The sequence below is a fragment of the Corythoichthys intestinalis genome, chromosome 10 (genome assembly GCF_030265065.1).
Source record: "Corythoichthys intestinalis isolate RoL2023-P3 chromosome 10, ASM3026506v1, whole genome shotgun sequence".
Classification (NCBI taxonomy): Eukaryota; Metazoa; Chordata; class Actinopteri; order Syngnathiformes; family Syngnathidae; genus Corythoichthys; species Corythoichthys intestinalis.
The window spans coordinates 35,993,538-36,020,706 of NC_080404.1; the positions used below are offsets into that span (position 1 = coordinate 35,993,538).

Consider the following 27,169-nt stretch of genomic DNA (forward strand, 5'->3'; position numbering starts at 1 on the left):
ACACAACAGTTCTTTTGGCTTAAAATACAACAGTTTATTTAAAAGAAGGGTGCAAGAGCAGAAACTGCTTTTTCAGCCTTGTCTATGTTTTCCGCCAAATGTTTTTTCCTCTTCGTTGGGCATTTTATGGCTGGTGCGACTTATTCTCAGGTACGACTTATAGTCCGAAAAATACAGTACATAAAAATTAACTAAGAGAATGTTTGCTAGTAAGAGGCTCCAGTAAGATTTGAAACATTTTTGTAAACAATGTCTCGTTGATGATAGCTGTCAATTAATTGGATAATCAATCAACTGATTAATGGTGCATTGCAGCCTTTCTGTAAAATCCCAAACTCAGACTGTTTGTTTAAAAACTACTCTCAGGAAAAAAAATAAACCATGTGCTGTTTATTATGCGATGGTTTTAGGAAAACAGCAAACATTTAGGCGTGTACTTATCCTCTCTGGAGATTTTCAAAGTCAATATTTAGTTTCCTCCTTTTTTTTCCTGTCAACACACAAGGCGACAATTTAAGGGGGGAAAAAAAAAATCTGGAGGGGGGAAAAGGCGGGATGAGACAGCGTGATATGTTACTCCAAACACAGGCACAGTCACAATACAACACACAAGTACTCATACCAATTTACAGCACAGACATTCACACACACCATAAAACACTTCTGTGTGTATTTGTGCGTGTATGATATTATTCTAACATTGTGCATGCGTGTGTGTGTGTGTGTGGCAGGGCGTCGCTCTCATCTCATTTACCGGCTTAGACAAGATCTTTGTCACTCTCTCGCACACATGGATACACGCGCACACACACACACGCGCACCCACGGCCGCCTCATGTGGCGAAATCTCTGTGGCTTATCCCCAATAACCTGTTTAACTTAATCCTTATCGCAAACACATGAATAATAAATCCACTCCCTCTCTCCCCTCTCTTATTCCACTCTCTCACCTTGCTCTCCATCACCCTCCCTCCTCTTTCCTTACATCCCTCCCTCCTCCTCTCTTGCTCACTCTCTCTCTCTTAGTCTCACACACTCGCTCCATCATCTCAACCAAGCGCACCCCCCAAAAAAGCTCAGTGTTCCTGCGTGTGTAGCTTGCTGGTGTTGGTGTTTCTCTTCAGGACAGGAAGACCAACAGTAGCGCAGAAGTGGACACAATAACTGGAAGGGGAAACGGGTAGTGACCTTTTTGTTGGCGGGGGGGCCGGGAGAGACGCCGAGGGTCTCAAACAATTCAAGGGGAGGAGAAGGAGGAGGAGAACCTGTTGGTGCGGCCAAAATATTTCCCAGTTGCCTTCTGGAAGTGCGCTGAGCTCGTCTTGATCACTTCACTTGGGCCATTCTAAGTATTGGAGCAAAGGTTGGAAACCAAATTAATTGGACGGAGAGTCACAGCGAGGAAAAATAAGTGATTGCAAGGGTTAAAAAAAAAAAAATTCGGGAAGGATTTAAGAGGTCTTCAGGAAGGATACGGTAGTTTTAGACCCGCCAGCACTCAGAGGTAAGAGTTGGATTCTGCTCACAGAACACTTCATTAGGCATACTTGACTGATACTTGGCATCCGATATGAAAATTCTGTTTTTTATTTATAGGTTTTGATATTGTGATATCATACTGATAGTAGATAGAAATGATTGAGGTTACATGAAAATGTAGCGCATAGGACACTTCATTAGGGAAACCTGAACAAGCCCCACAAAAAAACATTTTTGTATGTAGTACCCAAAATAGCAACATATTAACTTTTGAAACACGATATCCCAGATACGATTCATTGGTATCATGATTACGGCAATTATTTGAAAATTGACATGTTAGAAGCAAAAGTACTATTACATCACCACCAAACAAAAATTTGGGAGTAACTTTTGTGAATGGGACATCTTTAGAAAACGGAATTGATTTCTTCAATACAAAATCATTATACAGTGGACTGAGCTTGATTGTGAAGAGCGAAAATCTGTAAATAATTTACACTCATTATAACTACTCCACAAAAGTCCCCCCACTCCAAATGACTGAATAAACAGGGGAGTGCAATTAAAATAAAATAAAGAAGAAGAAACCCCTCCAAAACTACGAATAGTTAAAGCGGCAGGTCTCAACCACGAATATGTGGGGGTCCATTATACTCTATGAACATTACCGCGATACAAGTGATAATTAATCTGTCTGATTGCTCCATAGGGACAGCTCATGAAGTAGACAAGAAATTAAATGGGATAGTAAAGCCAGTGAGACATAAATCTCAGCGTAAAGTTTGTGAAATGATATCGTTGCGATACTTCAACGATCATATCATAATGCAAACATTACATGATAATATGATGTTCCACATACGCGGAGGAAAAAACTAGAAGAAACTCAAATATCAATGAAGTGAAAGAATTTAAAGAAAACTGACTTTTCCCATGTAATAAATTGAATTCACAGCATACATACAGTAAATCTTGCAACACAACACCAGCAGCACTCCCCAAAATTAAAATACCAAAAAGCGAAGAGCATTGCCAAGAACAGCTAAATCTGCATAGAATTAACAGCCAACTAAAGAGTTTCGCTTCTGCCTACAGATGCCACAAGATGGCAGCAAAGAACTCGTTAGATAAGGCTGTATACGAACTGAATGAAGCTCCTGCCTTCACTTCAACATTCAGTTGTGCCTTTATTTACGATCTTAACTCATGTACCTCCACTTTCTCATAATAATTTCTTTTTTTTACCTTAAAATTGACCAAGGCGTAGCCATAAAAACCTGCTTTAGTTGAGGTCACAGTTACCATTAAGTGCTCGTAATTAATATATGCTCGAAGTTCTTTAGCTTTGAGCAGATATCCAAAAACTGACATAACGCAAACTAACAACTTGAAAATTTAAAAAAAAAGTTATTTCTATTACTGTAATAAAAAAGGCCAAATAATAATACTTTGTAGCCATCTTTTGTCTTCTTTGTGGTGCATTATAGGTCAAAATAACTTTATTTAATAATAATACCATAATTTTCGCACTATAAGGCACACCTGACTATAAGCCGCCACCCACCAAATTTGACACAAAAACAGCATTTGTTCAAAGATAAGCCGCACTGGACTATGAGCTGCAGCAGTCCTCACTATATTATGGGATACTTACGCTGAAAAATATTAACCGGTAACACTTTACTTGTCACCGGCATCATACGACTGTCATAAGACCAAATGAACCACCATGAAGCTTTGAACCAATTGGGTCCAAAGCTTCAATGCTTCAAGAAGCTTCATTTGGCCATCACTGCTCCCTTGGGGGAGCCAGTCAACTTCTGCTGCCACCTGCTGTCAACACTGTTGTTGTCCAATATGCCTCCTAGCATGCATTGCAGCTCTATAGATGTAAATAATTATCAAAATTCATGTTCTGTGCTAATTATTTCCTCAATTACTCTTCGAGTTGTTTCATTAAATGCTAGTTATGGTATTTGGTAAAACTTTATTTGACAGCGGCGCCATGAGAATGTCCTGAGACAATCATAATTATGACATGACTAACATGAACATTATTGAATGCTTATAACAGATGTCATTTAGTGTTATCCGACAAATTATCTCACTTTTGAATGGATGTATAAGATCCGAGCTAAACATAAATGGAGTTAGTGAAACAAATTGCCGGATGACACTTAATGACATCTGTCATAAGCATTTAGTAATGTCTATGATAGTGCCATGTCATAATTAGGACTTGTCTTTTGACAGTCTTATGTCGCTGCTGTCAAAGTGCTACATGTTAACCCAAATAAATGAACAAATAAGCTGCACTGCACTGTAACCCGCAGGATTCAAAATGAAGGAAAAAAGTAGTGGCTTATAGTCCGATAATTATGGTACTCATACAGTAAATTCAGGTCGTACTTTATAGTTCTTTGGGCATAAAATGCCCCAAGAGAGCATCAGAACTAAATTTTGTTCCATTAATTAATTGGCTGCCATTTGAATTGGGAGTGGCTGGGCGGCAAATGATCCCTGCCAGCCAACCCTCAGCTGTTCCCCAAAATTTCTGAATAGATGAAGTTTCCAATGCCACAGACTGCAAGTTTTTCCATTCATGTTTGACGACTCTATAAATGGATCACGAACCAGTATCTCCACCTCTAAAACGAAATGGTACAGTCCAATGGTCTTTTACATCAAACCCAGCAGCAACATTTCCCAAGACAAAAGCATTTCCAATTGCAATATTTGGCCATTTTATCCATTTTCCAATCTATGGATTTGTGTCCGCGAGGGAGATGGAGGTGATTTGATTTGTTGTTCCACTGCGTCGAAAGCTATCAATGCAACTAAAGCCACTGGTCTAATTCCTGGAGAGGCAAAGAGGTAGAAAAAAAAATCTGGGAAAATCCTTTGGGTGCCATCTGGGACACTTGCTTGTCCCGCCGTTACACGCACGAGCATGCACGAGCGCGGGCATGATTAGAAGCATTCATTCATTCATTGAGATGGATGTCAGAGTGCTTGACAAGCTGTCCAGCTGTGACGATGTCGGCTTGGCCCAAGTCACTTTCTGATTGCTTTGGGAAAGATCAACTTTGATTCAAACTGACATATTAATAATGATCTAAAAGTATAATCAAAATGAATAAAGACATTACAGTATTGCAAGCAAATCTTTTAATGTAATCTTTTAGGGTCAACATTTGTGGATGTCTTTGAATGCCAATTATAATAATAATAATAATAATAAATCTATCAAATGAAAAATGCAATTACTATGATAAAAAAACAACAATATAAAGATAATAATTAAAACTCGACTGCTAAACAACTAGATGATATTAAATTTTACAAATTTAAAATAAAAACATGAAATAAATAGCAAAAAATGATGGAAAATTTTGAAAGTAAATTAATAATAGCATTGTTTTAATCATTCTAACCTTTTGAATATAAACCTGATTATAATAAAGGTCGAACAAGATCATTCAGTTTAATATTGATAATGATAATAATGATAGATGACATAATTGTTTGAACCCCTTCAAACCTAAGCATGCTGCTGAAGGACATGCTGTGTTCGCATCTCTAAACCAATAAACACACTGAATAGTTGCTATTGCCACTTCTAGGGGATGATTGGATGAAAATGTACCTATTAAAATTAAATCGTGAGGTTTGGCGCGGCCTCTTTTCGATTTTTGGCTCTTTGAAAATAGCTGACCAAACGCAACTTCAAAAAGGATAACATACGTAGTTATCATTAAGTTCTCATTTCTCATCCAAAACACATTAACATAAAAAATAACCAATAAAAGCATGAAATATCCATGACAAAAAAAATTGCACTTTGTTCTGGTGTTTGAGTAGCGTACAAATCAGCACAGAATTTTTTTTGGGGGGGTTAGAGCAGAAAAAATGCGGGTCTGAAGGGGTTAAGACTTCCTCGAAATATACAAAATATTTTTAATAAAATGTGTGGCTAAGTACTTGAGCGTAATCGAGGCAAGGCTGCCGTGTAAACATGCATGTCTGACCACTAATGGACTGATGGGTTCTGCTCTGTATTGAGACGCACTTTTCAAGTGAATCTATTCAGAATTAAACTAATAAGAAGCATACAAAAGCTTATTATAATAGCTCCATCACCTCTATCATTGGTGTCCCAGCAGAATGAATCTTGTTTAATTGAGTGAAAAAAACACAGAATTCAATTTTAACGATATGTAATAGTGGAAAAAAATGTAAATAAAAGCCAATATTTCTCACAGGTAGGAAGGACATTTTTAAATGCAATTACTATTTTAGCGGATCAAATGCAAGTACCTCATTGGGAGTACGTTGGGCGGTTAACAAGCTAAAAACATGCTTTGAGAGACTAAAACATAACTGGACTAATGCAAGTTTTTTTATCTGCCGATACTAGAACGAGACAAAAATGCGCAATAGTTTTCGTCACATCTTCACAATGTGTGACATTTTTGTGTAGTTAGCCTGTATCTTAGCAGTTTCTAGTTGTGTTACTCATGTGACATGCGCCGCCTGCGATGACTCACCAGTGTGTCCGCTCCAGTCTCGAGCTTGCACACACTGTAAGATTTGTTATTAATTGAAGGAATCTGATCTTTTAGCTAGATAGGCAGAAACACGCCAGCCGAACCGCCGGACCCGCGCTGGTGCAGCTCCAGCGACCCGAGCCTGCGACATCCGACAACACGGCCAAAAGGCCAAACTCCGCGTGTTCACCTTACTCTTAACCCTTTGTACTGATTCCATTTTTAAGCTGGAAGAATGTTGACAATTTATTCTGAGTCGACAGCAATCATACAGCACAGAGGGAACAAGGCGAGGATCCAAGGTTACCATATCACAAGTCAACAAAAGGTTCCCCAGAAAAAAAAATGACAAGGCTTAGTTAAACATTCAGTCTTTTGAAGGCTCTCGTGGGGCGGGCCATGGGCAGGAAGGAGGGTGTGTTTAGGATAAACTTCTATCGCAGTTTGGGCTGTTTAGTTCGTGCGTCACAGTTGCTGAGTCACCGTTACTGGGGCAACCGCAGTGGGAGATTTTGCCCGCCCCATCGTCAATGGGGCTCTTGGAGTCTTATCAGTCGTGTTATCAGTTGGATATCAGCCGTTCTCAGGTGTTCCTTGTGTTGAGACATGACATCCCGCCATTTGTTCTGGACTGTCCAGAAGTACTGACATGGAGACATGGGCTTGTAGATGTCTTGCCTATCACCTTGTAGTCGGCGTCAATTTTGCTCAATCAGCTGCATGATGCACACGTTTGGCTACCGTGATAATAAAGCATCATGTATCTCTTATGCCCTATATTCTGCTTGTTTTCCTCAAACTATGGTATAACTGTTATTTATTTTATATTGGGTGTGTTAAAGTAGTACAAACAGTTGAGCTGTAAATATCAGAAAAGATACTATTCCCTTCATTTTCTTGGCGAGAGACAATACTGTATGTAATGTTGCTTTAGCCTTTAAAGGTCTGTACTGAGCAATCATCACACACTAAAAGTAACTCATAGTGTTAGCATAGCATTTGCATTCTAAGTACACAAATGCTAACAGCGAGCGTCCTCTTAAACCAGGGGTGTCCAAACTTTTTGCGAAGGGGGCCAGATTTGGTGTGGTAAAAATGTGGGGGCCGAACTTGGCTGATGTCCTTTACGTAGAACAGGGGTAGCCAGCGTCAGTCCTAAAGGGCCCCTATCCAGCTTGTTTTTGTGAGGAGCAGCATTTAGTGTGTAAGCTACTTCATATGCTGGTAGCAGGTACTGCTGGCAAATTTATTAAGTCTGTGTGAGGGCCAGACGTTATTTATTTTATGACAGAGGCTGGGGGCCAGATGAAATTTGACCACGGGCAACATTTGGCCCCCGGGCCGGACTTTGGACATGTCTGTCTTAAACCAAGGGCCAACTTTTTTTTTTTTCATACAGTTCGTAGCATCCAGGTGGGTGTAATTAATTGAAAATAATGTACGTTTTCCCTGCTGAGTATGTATTACTACCAAGTTGGCGTTGTCCTTGTAGACGCTGCAATATGTGAAAACATTTTTTGAACACGTCGACTAAAACTAGACGAAGACACATTTTGAGATGACTAAACTCGGACTAAGACCAAGCCCATCGACAGTGTGTGGGGGGGATTCCGGGTATGTTGTCCCGAGCCTCAGGAGGAGCCACTGAATGACCCCTAATTTATTTTACTTTACATTCACATATTTCTTTTCTATTTAAATCATTGTCTGATTAAATATTACGTTCTACTTGATATATACTTAAAAACTTTCTATACAGTTGTGGTCAAAAGTTTACATACACTTGTGAAGAACATAATGTCATGGCTCTCTTGAGTTTCCAGTTATTTCTACAACTCTGATTTTTCTCCGATAGAGTGATTGAAATAGATACTTCTTTGTCACAAAAAAACATTCATGAAGTTTGATTCTTTTATGACTTTATTATGGGTTAACAGAAAAAGTGATCAAATCTGATGGGTCAAAAAATATACATACAGCAACACGAATTAGCAATTTTTTGTGAGTGATTATTGACTTGAACAATCATTGACTTGAACAAGTCAGGAAAGTCACTTGGAGCCATTTCAAAGCAGCTGCAGGTCCCAAGAGCAACAGTGCAAACAATTGTTTGGAAGTATAAAGTGCATGGCACTGTTTTGTAACTGCCACGATCAGGAAGAAAACGCAAGCTATCACCTGCTGCTGAGAGAAAATTGATCAGGAGGGTGAAGATTCAACCGAGAATCACCAAAAAGCTGATCTGCCAAGAATTAGAAGCTTCTGGAACACAGGTGTCAGTGTCCACAGTCAAGCGTGTTTTGCATCTCCATGGACTGAGAGGCTGCCGTGCAAGAAGGAAGCCCTTGCTCCAAAAGCGGCACCTTAAGTCTCGACTGAAGTTTGCTGCAGATCACATGGACAAAGATAAGACCTTCTGGAGGAAAGTTCTGTGGTCAGACGAAACAAAAATCGAGCTGTTTGGCCACAATGCCCAGCAATATGTTTGGAGGAGAAAAGGTGAGGCCTTTAACCCCAAGTACACCATGCCTACCGTCAAGCACGGCGGTGGTAGTATTATGCTGTGGGGCTGTTTTGCTGCCAATGGAACTGGTGCTTTACAGAGAGTAAATGGGATAATGAAGAAGGAGGATTACCTTCAAATTCTTCAAGATAACCTAACGTCATCAGCCCGAAGATTGGGTCTTGGGCACAGTTGGGTGTTCCAACAGGACAATGACCACAACCACACATCAAAAGTGGTAATGGAATGGCTAAATCAGGCTAGAATTAAGGTTTTCGAATGGCCTTCCCAAAGTCCCATTGAGAACTTGTGGACAATGCTGAAGAAACAAGTCCATGTCAGAAAGCCATCAAATTTAACTGAACTGCACCAATTCTGTCAAGAGGAGTGGTCAAAGATTCAACCAGAAGCTTGTGGATGGCTACCAAAAGCGCCTAATTGAAGTGAAAATGGCCAAGGGACATGTTACCAAATATTAGCGCTGCTGTATGTATATTTTTGACCCAGCAGATCAGTAGATCACTTTTTTCTGTTCACCCATAATAAAGTCATAAAAGAACCAAACTTCATGAATGTTTTTTGTGACAAAGAAGTATCTGTTTCAATCACTCTATCAGAGAAAAATCAGAGTTGTAGAAATAACTGGAAACTCAAGAGAGCCATGACATTATGTTCTTCACAAGTGTATGTAAACTTTTGACCACAACTGTATTTGAAATATTGAATATGTTATTTTTTCCTTTTTTTGCTCAAGGCCACCCAACCCCTTTGTCTTAGCAGATAATGGTTTGAACCCGCTCTGGCGCACTCAAGGATACACTACGTACGTGCCCTGAAGCGGTAAATTAAAATCTGTCATTGTTATAAACATGGCGAGTCGTCATAAATCAGGTGCGCAGAAAAGAAAGAAAAAAAAAAAAAGAGATAGATCATAGAGGTGAACGAGAAAAAAATGATAAAATTCTTAAAAGGGGGAAAGGAAGCCAGAGCATTAGGGCTAAAGTTGGCTGTGGACGGTGATGTCGCTAAGTGAACAACAGCCGCTAACACTGAACATTTACATTCGCGATCACCGTGACCAAAGTCCGATTCGAGTCTGTCACCGGCCGCTTGTAGCCTATTGGGCTGCGGTATGACAAAACATGGTGCTTGCATTGAGCCGAGGAGAGACAAGGTGATGGGAGATCAGGGGTATATTAGTCTGTGGGGAGCAGGTGCGCGAGGCTGAACAGACTGTTGATCTCTGCACACTGCTATGCATTTTCTTGTCTTTGCCAGTGACTGTAGCTGGAGGAGAGCCGGCCTCCAGTAAAATGAAAATAATAAAAAACTACCTATGCTCCACCATATCACAAGGCAGGCTTAACAACCTAGCCATGTTCATCATTGAGCGTGAGCTTGCCCAAAAACTGGATTTCACTGATGTTATAAATTACTTTGCTGTCAAAAAATCTAGGCGCATCACTGTTTGAGGGCTTGATACCCCCAGGGATGTGGAGGAAGCAGGCACAGGATGTTTAGTTATACTGTTTTGTTGCTTAGTAGGCAGGCATAGCACTCTCAGTTGTATTGTATTGTAGCCTACATGGAACAATAGATGGAAATTGTTTGTTTATATTGTGTCACATCAGATTACGGTCTGTTAAATTTAACTCCATCTCAAATTAAGTAATTTGAAAATTTACACTGTCATTGCTTGCAAAGCATTAAAAGTACTGTGTATGTTGTCGTGACAAGCCAGTGGCAGGGGTGGGGTAGGATGGTTAGGGTTTAGGGTTAGGAGGGCCCAATAATGGTCTCTTGTCCCCGGGCCCCTGCAAGTCTGTTGACAGCCCTGACTAAGACTAATAAGTAAGTACTGTCGTCCAAAAGACTAAGACGAAAATTAAAAAGGCTGCCAAAAGCAACACTGATTTCCATACTGTATATCAATACTTGTTTTGATGAATTCCATCTTCAAGCTGCACTGGTCACATGCATTTAAGATTATGGAAGAAAATATGTGCATGTAATATGCGGATGAAACTACCGTTAGCAAAATAAGTAATAAAATATGCTCCTTACTACTTGCATACTGTTACAAAATAAAAATGTCGCAGGAAAACACTGACAACATTTAATAAATGAAATTAGTCCGCTGTGGTCGACTTGTGTGGCATTAAAAAGATTTCATGTATCGGGTGAACAGTAGGTGTCACTGAACAGTAAAAGTGGTAAATTCATGCTGCACAAAGAAGGCCTGTAATAACTTTCAGAGAGCACTGAAAATCCTAATTGACCAGAGAAGACAGACTTCACATTTAGCCCGCCCACTCGTTATGTTTGTATTAAAATTCACAATCGCAAAAGCTGGGAGCGCACGAGTAAAGACAGGCAGCGTGCGTGAAGAATTTGTTTTGCAAGCAAAAGACAGCCTGGGCAGCGAGAATGAAAAAGAGAGAATTGTAAACACTGCAAGTGGTGACTTTTACTTACAGATGACTTTGTTTGCTTGATTTCCAGTATTTTCAGGGTCCCCCGAGGATTGATAAATCTAAATTCAAGGCTTTTAAGACCTTTTTTAATGCCATTTCAACTGAAAATTAATACTTTTCTCGCATCCATTATTTAGATCATATTGATTCATATTAAATAAATAAAGGACTGAACATCAAATTTAACCTCAATTACTAAGTGTGTTTGACAAAAGAATGCACATATATTGAAGATACAATTAAAACACATTTAAAGTAACATTATAAAGTCTGTCAGAATTTTTTTAAACACACACACGCACACAATAATTATGGACAAAAAGAGGAGGAGGAAAGGACTCACACCAGCCATCTTCTGTAACAGGCTAGCCGCTAGTGCACCTGCCAAGACCCCAGTGAACATGGCTAACTCTCGAGTTAAAACGGCGAAATTCACATTCATTCGAAAGGCAAACCGAAATAATTAAGCAGGTCCACTGCCTTCGCATGACCCATAAACTGAAACCTAAAATATCTGGATGCAACTTGAGCCCCTATCACATACTCCAAAACAACGGGAATATTGCGGGACTTAACCGTGCAGCAGTTGTGTGTGAAAACAATTTCCCGTGTCAACTGACATGGGAAGCAGTGTGCGTGAAAGCAGGCGTTAAATTCCCAGGTCACAGCAGATGGCTGATGACTTAAATATAATAGCGGTGGCCGATGTAACTTCCTCCCTCTTCGCAGTAAGAGGAAAAGCGGTAAACAAACATCGCAATTATAAACATAGCAAGCTGGAAACAGCTAAATTAAACTGAAAACATGACCAAACTTAAAATGTCAATTATTACGTCGGGCCGGACCAGGGTTCTTTCTCGCTAACTTGTTGAAATAACTATATATTAACGATGTATGAATGATAAACTAAGGAATACTTGTTATAAAATAAATAATTTGGATAAAAAAAGAAGGCACTGTATGGTCATTGCAGAGCCAGAGCGTGCCTATACGCCATTTTTAATCGTCCCCTCTGCGAGTCCGCAAAACCGCATCTGTTTATTTATATTTAACAAACTTTTCCAGCATTATTTCGTTGTGTAAATAAATTTATAATGGTCATGAAAATATGTAGTCTATTTAAACATTAAGAAAATGTGCGTTTTTTTTTTTTCTGCCAACTGAGAATTCATTATAAAAGACAGGCTTTTATGCAGACATTGTCACAAATGTTATCACACAAAACGCGGGTCGGGCTTAAATACCCGCGGACCAGTTTGGGTCGGGCTGGACTCTTTAGGCCCGATTTTACCTCTATCTTTAAGTCTTGATGAGCTTAAATTGGCTGCAGTCACGAAGTCGGGAATGCTCCCTCCGGAAAAAAAAACACGATTTGAGCAACATTATGTTTAACAAACTTTTCCAGCGTTATTTCATTGTGTAAATAAATTTATAATGATCATAAAAATATGTAGTCTATTTAAACAGTAAGAAAATGTGCTTTTTTTTCTGCCGACTGAGAATTCGTCATAAAAGACAGGCTTTTATGCAGACATCGTCACAAATGTTATCACACAAAACGTGGGTCGGGCTTAAGTACCCGTGGACAAGTTCGGGTCGGGCTGGACTTTTTAGGCCCGATTTTCCCTCTATCTTAAAGTCTTGATGAGCTTAAATTGGCTGCATTTTCCCTCTATCTTAAAGTCTTGATGAGCTTAAATTGGCTGCAGTTACGAAGTCGGGAATGCTCCCTCCGGAAAAAACACGATTTGAGCAACATTATGTTTAACAAACTCTTCCAGCGTTATTTCATTGTGTAAATGCATTTATAATATTCATAAAAATATGTAGACTATTTAAACATTAAGAAAATGTGCGTTTTTTTCTGCCAACTGAAAATTCGTTACAAAAGACAGTTAAGACACCGGGAACGCTCCCTCTGGAACAAAACGCAATATGACCAACATTGTGACAGCCAATACCGACGAAAAATGACGTAATATCCAAAACAGATCACCCATGGACTCATTTGAAGCATATGAATGGTGGTCTGTGTTGGTGTTCAGAATCGACAATACTTCCGCCTGCAGGGTTTTCGTTCCACCGACAAACGGACGTCTTCCCGATGCAGAGGTGGATGGATTCTCCGTTTTGCCGGTTGTGGTGGTTTGGCACGCACGAGTTGAATTTCGATTTGTAGTGCAGTGCATCGTAAAAATTCTATGCGTCATCTTCGTTATGGATTTTAAAAAAAAAATTTTTTTTTAATAAAAAAAACTTCGTTACGGATATAATTTAGGTTGCACTGAGATGTTCTTGAAAATTAATACCACGGTGAAAAAATTCCAGACGTACAAAAGCTAATTTAATACTTTTAATACCTTTAATAATGGAAAACTAAATTCAATGCTTTTTTTAATACTTTTAATAACCCGCGGGTACCCTGATTTTGCTTCAAGCCTTTTTTTTTGTTACAACTTAGGAAGTTTTGTTTGAAACTTTTTTCACACAAACCTACCTCCATAAATTAAAAGGTAAAATGGGCTTTGTCTGAGTCTCAGACAGAAAAAGGAGAAATACAGCAACAGTTTGAACAGGAACATTCACTATAAAGACTGTGTGCCTATTTTGTTTAGCTACTTGTCACCTGTTTCATGTCAGCGTTAATGTGCTGTGCACGTGTGGTGTGAGCCGCATGATTGACGTGACATAATGGCTGCACTGTAAGCGATGTCATTTTTTGTGCTTAAACATTATTTTTACCATTATCAGAGGTCTAAGAAATGTGCGCTTTGCATAATTCAACACTTTGTGAAGCTGTCTTTCAAATGAAGGTAAAATATACTTGCTGTTGTCTTTCACCTTAACTTGCTTGGCATTGGGTGTTATACATACATAGAATATAGACATGTGATAAAGAATTGTAAAAACATATTTCAATGCATTCCCTATGGAAGCAAAAGGGTGATTTTCATGAAAGCTGTGCATTAGAATGAAGAACACTTAGCAAAACTAGGTTAAAATAGCAAAATGCTATGATGACTCAGTAATTTTTTTCTCATCAACAGTTTCAGATCCATTATAATTTATTTCCAGTAAAATATCGAATTGATTAAGGACTACAAACAGGTAATATTACACATGGTAATAGTGTAATAGGTGATAGGTAATTGAAGTAGGCATGTAAAAAATACACTTATCTACAGTATGAACAATATCAAAAAAAGGCCAAATAATCTTACCTTGTAGCCATTTTTTGTCTTCTTTGTGGTGCATTATTGGTCAGAATAACTTTATCAATAATAATACCGTAATTTTCGCACTATAAGGCACACCTGACTATAAGCCGCCACCCACCAAATGTGACACGAAAACGGCATTTGTTCATTGATAAGCCGTACTGGACTATCAGCCGCAGCTTCCTCACTGTATTATGGAATATTTACACTAAAAGATATTAACCGGCAACACTTTATTTGATAGCGGCATCATACGACTGTCATTAGACCAAATGAACCACCATGAAGCTTTGAATCATTTGGCTGCAAAGCTTCATTGCTTCAAGAAGCTTCATTTGGCCATCACTGCTCCCTTGGGGAAGACAGTCAACCTCTGCTGCCACCTGCTGTCAACACAGTTGTTGTCCAACATGCCTGCTAGCATGCATTGCACCACTCCAGATATAAATATCAATCAAAAATAATTTTATGTGCTAATTATTTAGTTCCAGTTGTTTCATTAATTGCTAGTTATGGTATTTGGTCACACTATTTGAAGGTGGCACCATAAGACTGTTATTAGATAATAATATATATGACATGATACTGTCACGAGCATTAATGAATGCTTACAACAGATGTCATTTAGTGTTATCCAGCAAATTATCTAACTTTTGAATGGATGTAAATAATCTGAGCTGGACATAAATGGAGTTAGTAACATAATTTTCCAGTTGACACTTAATCACATCAGTCATAAGAATTCAGTAATGCCTATGATAGTGTCATGTCATAATTATGACGGTTTTATGATAGTTTTATGTTGCCGCTGTCAACTGAATGTTACCAAATACCATAACTGGCAATTAATGAAACAACTGGAACAGTAACTGAATAAATAATTAGCACAGAACATGAATTTTTATTGCAGAGAACATGAATTTTAATTTTTATTTACATCTGTAGTGCTGCAATGCATACTAGGAGGCATATGTTACCTATTAACCGAAATAAATCAACACCTAAGACGCACTGGACTTTAAGCCGCAGGATTCAAGATGATGGAAAAAAGTAGCGGCTTACAGTCCGAAAATTACAGTAATTTGAAAAAAAATAAAAAACTTTGATTATGACGAGACGATGAACACAGTGCTACAGTAATGAACGCTATATGCTTGGACACTAGATTTACCTTAAATATTTTTCATACAAAGTAAGAAACAATTGTAATTTATCATAATCTGTTAAATTATTATAGTTTTAAACAAATTTATATATTTTTTTAATGAATTGATTGAATATTTATGATCCAAACATCACAGCTTTTCATGGACGCATTACAGTGATGAATTTAGGGCTATAAAATCAGTTTTAAAACATACAAAATACTATTTTGGTAGCAAATGGTGGACTGGTCAACATTATAGACTTACAACCGTTCAACTAAAAATGAACTATTTCATGTTTTAATGGCTATATCCCTAAAATCGTCACATAGTTTAGGTTAGCTTTATAAGAAACACACACTAGCAGGTACTATATATATTGGAAAAATGTGTTCAGCCTAATAATCACTGTGACATGTATAATAGTTGTGGCATTTGACAGGGATCAAGGAGAATTTAGACTAAATTGCTCCAAACTTCTTTAAGTCACCTGCAATGGTGTCCGTTGAGGTACAAGCAAGCAAGTCTAGAGATGGATTGCCCTCATTCTCACCATTATTCCTCACACCTAAAAGTGTACACTGCATTCATAGGACGTAATTGGCCTCCATTAAAAGCTGACGGAGGCAGTCAATTATGCTCTGATGATAGGTGGCTATTAGTGTCAGAGCAAATGAAGCTGACCGACATGGTTTCAGACAACCTCCATGCACTCGCCTGATATGACACAGCTCACACTTTGTGTCTGCGTGTGTGTATGTGAGGGCAAGTCCTGGTGTGACTTGCAAGCAGACAGATTGTTAGAAGCTGCTATGTGATTAAAACCGTTTTAATCTCAGTGGGCACACACACACACACACACACATTGTCTGTGAATATAGAAGAGTTTTTATTTATTTTAACTATGTCTACAGCAGCTTTCACAACCAAAAACAACAAAATAAAAACAACTTCACATTAGATATGAGTCACTTTGATGCCCTTGTAGAGGCAACCAAAATGGCATTGATATTTGCAAAACATTCCAAACCAAATTAATGGAGCTCTGCGGTGCACTCATTTTGCGCATTTTTACTCGCATCTCAAGACAAAAAAAAAATCGCCTAAGGAATGGCTCCTATCTCGAAAACCTTGAAAGTCACCACTGGATTTGAACACTAACAAAACCCTATAGAGCAGGGGTCTTCAAATACAAAACTTGAAGGTCCACCACTGTTTTTTTTTTCATACAAAGATGGGTCCATTTATTAATGTCAGTCAATTTCAAGGCAGGTCGAAGGTGGTAAAGGTGGTTTTCTTTTGACCAAACAAAAATTCTGATTAAATAAAAATAAATTAACAAAACATTTTCTTGACTTAACATGGAAATACAAAAAAACATGCAAGTACATTGTTTACACATGTACACTAAATAATTGACAAGATCTGTCATTAAGGTGCAAACATACTGTAATAATTATTGACAGTAACTAACTGTAAAACACTGCTCAATGAGAGAAATGGCATTTGGGGGTCACAAGGTGCGTCTTGTGGTTGATCTGAGAGTGAGTTTTGTTTGATTTTTGTTGTCATTTCCTCCTTTTCTTTTCTTTTGAACATTGCTACCATCACTTCAGTCATGCCTTCTTTTATTATTTCTCCGTCAGAGAACGGCTTCTTATGTTTGGCCAACAACCACAACACTGAGTGAGCACTCCATTGCAATTTGTTGTTGTGTCGTAGATTTAACAATAACCTTGCTTGACTCTTGATATGACTGCTTCAACCTGTTAATTTCTTTCCTTCTCAATTCTGATTTAGGAGGACACTTCTCTTCAAAAGAGCTGTGCTCTGTAACATAATGGCATTCTACATTTTCACTTTTTACCAGAGCAACTGTCTTTTAGGATATTAGGTAGCCTACATAGGTTTGATACTTGCAGTTGTTAAAATGTACGCATGTTTGTCAGTCCATTCCTCATTGAAACGGCGATTTTCGTTGTCCACTTTTCATCTCTTGGTCAACTCTAAAAATGGCATTTTGTTAGATTTGGTCTTCTACTGGTGGCATGTAAACAAACATTGCAAAGTGCCAGGTGCGACTTGTGTTTCACACTGCTGCGGTCCGTCCACTCTAGCAGCATGCAGGCTCTCTCAGCCAATCAGCGCATCCATGCACGCTCTCTCAGCCAATCAGCGCATCGTTGTCAAAGAGATGACAACAGAAGTGGGAACATGGAAGATATTTGACTACAAATTAAACAGAATTTAGCGATGGAATAATAGCGATAGATTGGCGACTCATACAAATATTGTATTGTAACGAATTGGGTTATAATATAGCGGGGGTATTTGCATGCGTTCATGAATGCACCACATGACTTACGGGGGTGAGGGAGGTGCAGGAGAGCGAGAGACTTGCCTTCCTGTTGTTGTTGTTCTGTGGGTTGCTTGCGTGCGTCGGCTGCGGCAGACAGCAGTCGTGTGTTGTTCCACAAGTTTCCAAATGAAATTTAATTCAATTCAACTCTATTTTATTTGTCTAGCCCTATATCACAACAAGGTTGTCTCAAAGGGCTTTGCAGAGGCAAGATGATACACAGTCAAAAACAGTAGATGAATTCAATAAAGTTCTAGTCCAAGTCCTGGGCATCCCTCATCCTTACACCCTCCATGTCGGCATGGAAAAACTCCAAAAACTCTTTAGAAAAAATGCGAAACCTTGGGAGAACCACAGTCAGGAGAGATCCACTCCCAGGACAGATAGACAAGATGCACCAGGACTGCTAATGGGAATTAGCAGACAAAGTTACAGTTTATAGAAATGCAATTTCTATAAACTGGGGGGGAAAGGGGACACCGGGTGACTAGTAATGAAGAGACTAGTCAACTAGATATCAAAATTAGAAAAGAGAAATGAAGTAAGACAAGTGGTAGGTAGAGCGAGAAAAAGGAGATAGGACTCAGTGGCTGTACTTCCCCCAGCATTGTAGCTTTTAGTGCAGCTTAGACTGAACTGTGAGTCTAGTCCGATTTCAACTAGCCTGACCATAGGCTTTGTTGAATAGGAACGTTTTTAGTCTAATCTTAAATGTACAGACTGTGTTGGCTAATTGCAACCTAACTAAACCTAATTGGTGACTCTTTATCAACGTTACAATATGTTAAAAAAAACATTGAAAAGAAACAAAAAATTTTTTTTTTGGGTGGGGGGAAAATTCCATTTGCTCTGGGTCCGTAGAGAGGTGTGCCGTGGTCCGGTCGTGGACCGCGGTCCGCTAATTGAGGACCCCGGCTATAGAGCATAGGTATCAAACTCAAGACCTGAGGCCAAATTTAGCAAAAGAAAAATTAAAAATATTTCGCAAATTTTCATAATTTCTAAAAACATTGAGAAGTTACAAGCATTATTTTTGTGATCAGTTCTCACTTCTGAAATACACTGAATAGTTGGTAAGTTTGATAACCAAAAAGTTTTTATTGGCTTCTGATTTCACAACTAGATATCATTCAGTTTATTTGGTGTATGAGTTGATCATACATTTCTATGGGTTCGTAATTACCATATACAGGAATTGACGTTTTTTACCACACATTTACAGTAGATTCAAAACAGAAATGTCTCCAGAAACATATTTACAATCAAAATGAATTTATTTGCTAAATCTGTAACCTGTTTTAAACTACACAGGCAAAGGCATTACTATATGTTAATATTAGGGCTGTCAAACGATTAAAATTCTTAATCGAGTTAATCACAGCTTAAAAATTAATTAATCGTAATTCATCACAATTCAAACCATCTAAAAAATATGCCATATTTTTCTGTAAATTATTGTTGGAATGGAAAGATAAGACACAAGACGGATATATACATACAACATACTGTACATAAGTACTGTATTTGTTTATTATAACAATAAATCAACAAGATGGCATTAACGTTAACATTCTGTTAAAGCAATCCATGGATAGAGACGTGTAGTTCTTATAAGATGAATGTGAGTACAAGTTATAGAAATTTTATATTAAAACTAGGGCTGTCAAAATTATTGCGTTAACGGGCGGTAATTAATCTTTTTAAATTAATCACGTTACAATATTTGATGCAATTAACGCACATGCCCCGCTCAGATTAAAATGACAGCACAGTGCAATGTCCCCTTGTTACTTGTGTTTTTTGTGGAGTTTTGTCGCCCTCTGCTGGCGCTTGGGTGCGACTGATTTTATGGGCTTCAGCACCCATGAACATTGTGTAATTATTAATATCAACAATGGCGGGCTACTAGTTTATTTTTTGATTGAAAATTTTATTAAAACGAAAACATTAAGCGGGGTTTTTATTAAGCATTGTTTTAAGAGTGCGCTCTTACTCAATACATTACGGTAGCAAATGGCTGTATTTGAGTTCACTGTTTTGTTTTGTTTTATGTGACGTAGTCCTCCCCAGCAAGAGAGAGAGAGCTGTGTGGAGCGCGCCGAGGCCAGCACGAGGACGTTGTTATAAGTTGAATGCTCAAATAAATACGCCCGTGAAGGCTGAATGACAAGACCTTTTTATTTTCTCCACGCACTGACCACGCACGGACGAGAGGATGCGTATAAACTGCGTATAAACCTCGTCACAGTTTTAATATAAAATTTCTATAACTTGTACCGACATTTATCTTTTAAGAACTACAAGTCTTTCTATCCATGGATCGCTTTAACAGAATGTTAATAATGTTAATGCCATCTTGTTGATATATTGTTTTAATAAACAAATACAGTACTTATGTACCGTATGTTGAATGTATATATCCATCTTGTGTCTTATCTTTCCATTCCAACAATAATTTACAGAAAAATATTTTATAGATGGTTTGAATTGCCATTAATTATGATTAATTAATTTTTAAGCTGTTATTAACTCCATTAAATTTTTTTATCGTTTGACAGCCCTAATTAAAACCCCTCTTAATGTTTTTGTTTTAATAAAATTTGTAGGGCTGTCAAAATTATCGCGTTAACGCGCGGTAATTAATTTTTTTAATTAATCACGTTAAAATATTTGACGCAATTAACGCACATGTCCCGCTCAGACAGTATTCTGCCTTTTGGTAAGTTTTACAGCAAGGTTTTTTGTGCTGTCTAACAGCGAACTCTTGTGGTCGCTTTGCGACATGGTTTATTGCTTTCTTGCCAGTTCAATATGGCTGCACGATGTCTCGGGCTGACGCCTACGTTGTAATGTTGTGCTTATATGATCCTTGGACAAGATTTGTCCGTAAGTATGGTTGTTGTAAAGAATGTACATATTATGTTACTAAGCGAATTGTTATATTTTTTGTATGAGACCCTTTTTGTTTATGTTTAGTGAACCTGTATAGTGTGCTAAGCTAACGTTGTTGCTAATGCAATGCTTGTGTACTTTTTTTTTGTAGTTTCACTACGGTCTAAAGAGGACAATGGTTTGAGGCCATTTTATTAATAAATCAGATGAAAAAGGAAGAAGTCTGATTATTAAGGCGTCGTTCACTAGCTGTCTAGCTTTGGAAAAAGTAGACGCTTCGGAGTAAGGACAGCATAGACAGATTTAAATGACAGTAGAGTGAAATGCCCACTACAGTCCTTATGTACCGTATGTTCAATGTATATATCCATCTTGTGTCTTATCTTTCCATTCCAACAAATTATTCTACAGAATATATATATAATTTACAGAAAAATATGGCATATTTTATAGATGGTTTGAATTGCGATTATTGCGATTAATTACGATTAATTAATTTTTAAGCTGTAATTAACTCGATTAAAAATTTTAATTGTTTGACAGCCCTAAAAATTTGTAAAATTTTCATTAAAAAAATAGACTAGTAGCTCGCTATTGTTGATGTCAATAATTACACAATGCTCATGGTGCTGAAACCCATAAAATCAGTCGCACCCAGCACCAGCAGAGGGCGACAAAACACCAAAAAAACACAAGTAACAAGTGGACATGACACTGTGCTGTCATTTTAATCATTTTAAGCGGGGCATGTGCGTTAATTGCGTCAAATATTTTGACGTGATTAACCTAACCCTAACCCATGAACGCGAAAATTTGGACAGCCCTAGTTAATATCTGTCGTTCCATAAATTGAGGCACTCATAGGTCAAGGTACCCCTAAATTAGGTCCTATAGATGACAATAAAACTGTATACACTGTCAACCCTCACATTTCAAAATGGATTGGGTGTGTATCGACGCCAATGGCAGCTAGTGTGTTAAGTAAGATGACATGTAAATTCAAAGATTACCTGCTAAAACGCTTTTCAGACGACAAAGTTTTGTCTGGTTTTGTTTGTTAGTGTAGTAAAAAGTAGGTCACGGCGTGCGCCACTCACTCTGGCAGCGACGATTGAAAGCTTGTTTTCAACATCGTCGTCTGCTTGCATGAGCCGCGACTTCAGCCCGCGGACCGCACTCAGATGTAATTACAGATATTCTTGGAACTTGTTTATTCTTTCTGCACTTCTGTGGTAAATAAGGTGAGGTGAGCTTTTTTTGTTCAGAATTAATGAGACAATAATCACCACAAAGACACTGAGGGGGGAAAAAGGTGGCACAAGCGCACAGGTGCAAAATTTCTTGTCACTGTAGCTACATGTATACACATATATCCTACTAATGAGCTCCTTATTTAGAGTTTGAAGAGTATCTTAGGAAGAAAAGTGCAGCAAAAAGTCAATACTGCATTGCGACAGTAAAGGCTGGCAGTGAATGTTCATGTTTCAGTGCCATTGACGGCGATAGATGTCTCAATGATCGCCACCATCCATCCTAGTCTAGATGGATTGGACATCTCTCCCTGTCAATGGTAGCCATTGAGTTAGAAGATTTGGGATTTGAAAAAAAAAATGGAGCACCCATACCTACCTAGACCTTTGATTGTGATCTGAACGGAAAGGAATTGCTTCAGCGCAAGTCTACTTTATCACATTACAATGTCAAACTTATACATTAAAAACACGGCATTTTGTCATAATATAACATAAAACTTGTCATATTCAAACAGGAATCCTTTCACGTTAGAATGTACAATTCTGCCAGATTAGGTTAAGCGCTGTCTGATTCAGCTGAGTAAAAGTAAATAATAGGCTTCCATGTGAACACGACAGAGGAAGATGATGAGTGACGGATAGAAGACGAGCGCCAGACAAGACAGACGTGACGTGCGTGGAGAAAAGCGGAGGAATGAAGGAGGAAGAAGAAGAGGAAACACGCGCACGTTCTTTTTTACCATCATCTGGAAAAGCAGGAAGGGAGTGTCCTCCTGCGTTAATGACCGGCCTTCATTAAGCACGTTTTCCCACAAGGCTTTGTGTTTATACTTCCTGTGGCTGATTAAAGGGAATGGCTAACACCCCTGGAAAAAAAGACCATTTATGGAAAACGTACTGTAACTCGCTTCCTATGCGGTAACAAATCAGAGTCATCTGTAAATATCAGATGGATTTAAGCAATATATTAGCTAAAAGTTTTAAAAATATACCAGCAACTATCTGATTGCAAACAGCATACTGACATAAGACATTGATTTAATTCTAACCAGATTGATTACCAGTGTTGTTAATCCGACTTAGAAAAACGAATGTTAAAGTTACAAATTACTTCTCCCAAAAACTGCACCGAACCGTGACCCCCGTACCGAGGTACATACTGAACTGTGACTTGTGTTATCATCACACTCCTAATATATAGTAAATAATATATTTTTCAATGTGCAGGTGAGGCTCTGAATCTCCTGCCTCTCCTATCTTTGCTCTAGTTGTTTTGATTAAAAAAACATCACACAAGGTTCATAAATATATAATTTAAGAAAAGTTTAGGGCAAGTGACTATTTTTGAAAAAAAAAAAAAAAAAATTATTACTATATTGTAGCGTCCACAAGGACAACGCCAACTTCATAATAATAAAGTCCACTAAGCAGGTAAATATTATTTATAATATATTTTGATATTATAAATATTTATAAACATTATTTTCAATTAATTGTACCTACCTGGACGCCATGAACTGTATGTAAAAAAAAAAGTTGCCTGAGAGTTTAAGATAACGCTTTCCCCGCTAAATGCTAATGCTAATGACAACGTGAATGCTATGCTAACGCTCCAAGCCACCTAGCCAATCGTCATCGTGTTTGGAACGGCGTCACCAAGTGCTTCCTTCCTCCCTCCTCCTGCTCTGATCTCTCCCAGGCAGCTGTGACAAAATCAGACAACGGTCACCTCATTCAACTTAGTCCTCAGTAACGGTAACAGCGTTGCAAAAATGGGAACAGTAATTAATTAGATTACTCATTGCTGAAACGCATTTATTAACAACACTGCTGATTACCATTCACCATATCGACTGGTGAAGCAACAGTTTGGTCAAATTGATCGCAAGCATAACACAGATTACTAGAGTTGTCCGATATTTTCGGGTAGCCAATAATATCTGCCGATAAAAGCATTTCAAATATTCATTCACTTTTACTCATTTCATATAATATCAGAAAATATTTGGTTTTGCACCTATATGTAGGTGGGTTTAGAAGTTAATATACAAGCCTGCAGCCTTAGTACATGCGTTGAGCACAGATTAGCACAGAAGATATGATCAGAATGACCTCTAGACCTCTCCAAAATAGGATGCATAAGATTTGTTAAGTGAGCAAAGACCATTTTCCTTCATGGTGCACAAATACAATGAACAATAAATGAAAAATAATGAATTGTAAACTCATCATAAGTAACTACTGCATTACCAGAAAGAAATAGTCACTAATAAAGTAAGAAAACACATAATTTATATTGAATTAGCCATCATATATTAAGTACACAACAGCATATATCGGTATCGATTTGATATCGGTATCGGATTTTTGGAGATGAACAACATCGAGATATTGGTTAAAAAGTAATTATCAGAAAATTCTACTGATTGACATTGCCATTGTTTAACTATGCCGTTTTTGCTGTTGTTGTATTTTTTTATAATAAATTTGCTTTCAGAGATCTGAAATAGTTTGGCAACCATATTGTCCAAAAAACGTCAAAGTTGCTTTGCATTTTAGGTTTTTGGTAACTGCTTGTGTCAAATGTGTACATATCGTATTAAAATGATCAAAGGCAGACTTTTTAATACTTTTTTTTTTTTTAACCAAAGAATCGAATATCATCTCTTAAATCCCTTTATATCCCGGTATATTCCAGTGTAAAATGATGCAATTTACTCGTGTCATGGCTTTCAGACATGGGGAGTTGTCCTGGGAATAACCCGTATTGGACACTTTCAGACTTGTCCCGTGTTGGCGACTCGACGCTCTTTGTGCGGGGAAGCGGGGGTGGATTTTATAACCTGGAGATTACGTCATTTTTGGTCGGCATCACCAACAAAATAAACCACACACTTCCAAGATGGACGATAAACTATCTCTTCCTCGGCTCTAAGATCCAGTTACAATTTAATATTGCTGTTTTCAGTTCTATATTTCCCGCTTGCCATGTTGATAATTGTGATGTTTGTTTACTGCTTTTCGTTGTACTGCGATGAAAAAGGAAATGACGATCGACCCGCCGTGATATGTACTTCATTAGCCTTTGCGCTGCAACACGGAAATTAAACGGCTGCTTTCACACATGCCGCGTCCCGGATAGATCGCGGACATTATACTAGGGCGCTACTGTATAACTGTTATATTGGATAAAATTCTATACTGTTTGCCCAACAAATGTTATGGCATTTTATTACACGAGAGTGCTATAAACCACTTTTGAATTTACTATTGGATTTTGTGTATAACAGATTAAGCACAATTAATTTATTGGCAGCAATTAACGGATACATACAGTATATAGTTGATATATGTTAGTGTATGGTTTAACGCAGCATCCAGTCTTTAGCCATATTTCCAGTAATCACATAAAATCTCTCAATAATAGTCCTTTTTGGACTCTATGAAGACTTTGTTCATAATTTGATGTCCTATGTCAGTGGCCTAGCTGCAGTGAAAGAAACTGTTGTAATTTCAGGCACTTTAGTGATAATAAAAAGAGACCTTGAACGCAGCACCGTGTTACATAGCAGTCTCATGAATAGGGGCCTGCGCAATGCAGTAAATGAGATGAATGGATTTTGGAGGAAAACTATTTAGACGTGTCCAATTTTGCTAAGCAAATAGTTCAAGAAAAAAAAACCCTCTACATTTCCACTTTAATTAATTTAGCAGTGAAAGGACACAAAAAAACTGGCAGACCAAAAGAAGGACAAATGAAAAGTGGTGGTCGGTGTCTTTGTTTGAGCTGATTTACGGACGCGGGGGTCATGACGGGTCGTCGCAATATGAGATTAGGCCATTAGAGGCAGGCGGCCCGATAATCCCCTCGTCCGTAATCCTGCCTTTTCCCCACGTGCTGCTAATGGCCGACAGACAATAAAACGCGTAATCTATCCGCTACGATGCAGCGGAGATAAACGGACCAACGAACAACATGCCGAATGCTTGTTATCGAGGACAGAGAAGGGGAGCAGAGTGGAGACGGAAGGAGAATGTAGGGAAGTCAGAGGGGGGATGAAGGACGGAGATGATAGAGGGGACAGAGATATGGTGGGGGTAGAAGGGTGATTAGGAAAAGTGGGAAGTCAGAGGGGAAAACGGAGGGATTAAATGACAGCGAAGAATCCAGAAAGGGAAAGACTGGGATTGCGAGAAAGATGTCTAATCCATTTGGATTCAAACGTCTACAGTGGTCAATAGCACTGAATAAGATCATTCACTGCCTTCCCCCCCAATTCACATGGATCGGACAATGATGACAGGTAGAGCTGCAACGATTAATCGATCAACTCGAGTATTCTATTAGAAAAAAATATTCAAATTAATTTCTGTTGCTTCGAGTATCCGTTTAATTAAAGTGGCGTTGTAATGGTTTATTTTTAGGGCTGTCAAAATTATCGCGTTAATGGACGGTAATTAATTTTTTTAATTAATCACGTTAAAATATTTGACGCAATTGACGGACATATGCCCCGCTCAAACAGATTAAAATGACAGCAAAGTGAAATGTGTACTTGTTGTGTTTTTTGGAGTTTTATCGCCCTCTGCTGGCGCTTGGGTGCGACGGATTTTATAGGCTTCAGCACCGATGAGCATTGTTTATGTAATTATTGACATCAACAATGGCGGGCTACTAGTTTATTTTTTGATTGAACATTTTACAAATTTTATTAAAATGAAAACATTAAGAGGGGTTTTAATATAAAAATTCTATAACTTGTACTAACATTTATCTTTTAGGAACTACAAGTCTTTCAATCCATGGATCGCTTTAACAGAATGTTAACAATGTTAATGCCATCTTGTTGATTTATTGTTATAATAAACCAATACAGTACTTATGTACCGTATGTTGAATGTATATATCCATCTTGTGTCTTATCTTTCCATTCCAACAATAATTTACAGAAAAATATGGCATATTTTATAGATGGTTTGAATTGCCATTAATCGCGATTAATTACGATTAATTATTTTTTAAGCTGTAACTCGATAAAAAATTTTAATCGTTTGACACCCCTATTTATTTTGAAAACGTTTGCATTTAGTTTTATTGATTAGGGAGGATACACTTCCCTCTGCTCTGCCTCTTTTCACATGGCTGAATCCAACTGCTCCCTGTTAAGACCAACGTAAGTTTTTGTTTGAGCTAATGTTTTTTAATGCATTCATAATTTAGTTAAGAGGTATATTTAGCCGTTTTTTGTGGGAATATGTGTCTGAACCATTTGTTAAGAGAAATGTAAAAAAAAAA

The 27,169-nt window shown here is 38.1% G+C and overlaps 1 protein-coding gene across 1 annotated transcript in view; it reads left to right on the top strand.

Moving 5' to 3' along the window:
- Window positions 1-1,021: 1,021 nt before the first annotated feature.
- cdh5 (cadherin 5) overlaps window positions 1,022-27,169 on the top strand; it is a 68,537-nt gene continuing 42,389 nt past the window's right edge. The window contains exon 1 of the mRNA XM_057848745.1: window positions 1,022-1,504. The gene's annotated coding sequence lies outside the window, so the exon portion shown is untranslated. The remainder of the gene's footprint in view (window positions 1,505-27,169) is intronic.